The sequence below is a fragment of the Girardinichthys multiradiatus genome, chromosome 2 (genome assembly GCF_021462225.1).
Source record: "Girardinichthys multiradiatus isolate DD_20200921_A chromosome 2, DD_fGirMul_XY1, whole genome shotgun sequence".
NCBI lineage: Eukaryota > Metazoa > Chordata > Actinopteri > Cyprinodontiformes > Goodeidae > Girardinichthys > Girardinichthys multiradiatus.
In genome coordinates, this window is record NC_061795.1 from 35,035,048 (window position 1) to 35,037,332 (window position 2,285).

Below are 2,285 nucleotides of genomic sequence, written 5' to 3' on the forward strand. Positions count from 1 at the left end.
CATCCGAAAAAAGTACTTTGGACCACTGAGCAACAGTCCAGTGCTGCTTCTCTGTAGCCCAGGTCAGGCGCTTCTGCCGCTGTTTCTGGTTCAAAAGTGGCTTGACCTGGGGAATGCGGCACCTGTAGCCCATTTCCTGCACACGTCTGTGCACGGTGGCTCTGGATGTTTCTACTCCAGACTCAGTCCACTGCTTCTGCAGGTCCCCCAAGGTCTGAAATCGGCCCTTCTCCACAATCTTCCTCAGGGTCCGGTCACCTCTTCTCGTTGTGCAGCGTTTTCTGCCACACTTTTTCCTTCCCACAGACTTCCCACTGAGGTGCCTTGATACAGCACTCTGGGAACATCCTATTCGTTCAGAAATTTTTTTCTGTGTCTTACCCTCTTGCTTGAGGGTGTCAATAGTGGCCTTCTGGACAGCAGTCAGGTCGGCAGTCTTACCCATGATTGGGGTTTTGAGTGATGAACCAGGCTGGGAGTTTTAAAGGCCTCAGGAATCTTTTGCAGGTGTTTAGAGTTAACTCGTTGGTTCAGATGATTAGGTTCATAGCTCGTTTAGAGACCCTTTTAATGATATGCTAATTTTGTGAGATAGGAATTTTGGGTTTTCATGAGCTGTATGCCAAAATTATCCGTATTAAGACAATAAAAGACCTGAAATATTTCAGTTAGTGTGCAATGAATCTAAAATATATGAATGTTAAATTTTCATCATGACATTATGGAAAATAATGAACTTTATCACAATATGCTAATATTTTGAGAAGGACCTATATAGCAAAAAGGAAGAAAAGTGAGGAGATGTTTTAATTATTGCAGCTTTCTTTAAAGGATACATATGAGTACACAATCAGGATCATTACTAAATGTCATAGCGTCATATCCTTAGATAATTGTTTGACCCACATGCAAACCACACTCAGGAGACAGGAAAAAGTTTAACAGGTTTATTTTTCTGGTCGTGTTCTGAGATTCACAGAGAGGCATCGATCAGGTCTCACAGGCGGCCTCGCCTAGCTTCTTGTTCCTTTCTGGAAAAAGAGCACAGGTTGGTTAACTCAGAACTTGGTAGAGAATTGCTTAATTTAGTTTCGTCCAGCTTACTTGCAGTCGGGGATGTTAGGAGCAGGGAAGGAACTTCTAATCGGGGTCTTAGGATCTGGGTCCGAGAAAGAGCGGTCCAAAAACAGTGCCGATGTGTTTACCTCCAGAGATGACAAACTTATGATTTGCAGGGATTGCTGAGATCAGGAGCCAAGACGCCAGACAGGGCTTTGAATAACCAGAGAGTGGATCTGTCAGTCTTATAGGTTTCCTGGTACAGAGTTGGCTTAGATCCGCCCACACCTCACAGGTAGAAGCACTGGAGCAAGGAGCAAAAACACAAAGGTAAGTTCCACTAAGCATAAGTGACATACAATAACTTGAGGCTCTAGGTTTACCACGTTTAACACTCAGATGACGAAGGACTGGTGGCAGGCTCCTAAATACTCTTGGTCTGGCAGGCACAATCAGCAGCAGATCTAAAACACCTGTAATTGGATTCACTTCTCCAGCTCCATGGCAACATCAGGTGGTAAAACAGGAAAACTCCCAAGTCACAACACATAGTGCATGTTAAAAAAAAAAAGTTATGTCAGATTGCAGGTTATGTGCTTAAATTGCATAAAAATAATACAAAACAACAAAGTAAAATATGTCAAAAGGAGACAAATGTGATTACAATTGGCAAAGGACAGACTGCTTATTAAGTACTCCAAAAGTGCAAGTGAATAATACTGTTAAAAACAGCACAGAATGTGTTTATGGAATGCAAAATAAGGAAAAATGACATAAAGAGGTATTTGTGGTTATTACATACTTTATGTGTGTTTCACATTCACCTAAAGCATTGTCTGTCATAAAGTGCTGGTGTTTAGCAGGACCAGGGTGCAGGCCAGAGTGTTGGAGCTGCGTGGTGAGTAGAATAATTTCTTTAATAATATAAACTGGTAAACTCACACAGAAAACCACATAAACAGAGAAATGAAGGCAGCAGACATAGAGGAGGTAGTTAACAGGAGGATCCAATGGCAAGAAACGTAAACCAGAGAGTATAAATACAGAGGCAGGGTGGTAAAATGACCAATGAACAACAGGAGCTAATCAGGTGAGATGTGGAGCAGCTGGAGGCAGGGAGAATTCAGAGCGACTGAAGGAAGGAGGCTAATAAACACAGAAATCCAGAGAAGTAACATAAGAATGAACCAATAAACTAATCTACCCTAAATAAACTGAAATAACAG

At 42.0% G+C, this 2,285-nt stretch overlaps 1 long non-coding RNA gene across 1 annotated transcript; it reads right to left on the bottom strand.

The window, feature by feature from the left end:
* Positions 1–933: 933 nt before the first annotated feature.
* Positions 934–1,627, bottom strand: LOC124878055. Its single transcript, XR_007040655.1, has 3 exons — positions 1,443–1,627; positions 1,105–1,363; positions 934–1,031 (listed from the first exon to the last, which is right to left on the bottom strand). It is a non-coding gene; the product is annotated as an uncharacterized LOC124878055 (long non-coding RNA).
* Positions 1,628–2,285: the final 658 nt, after the last annotated feature.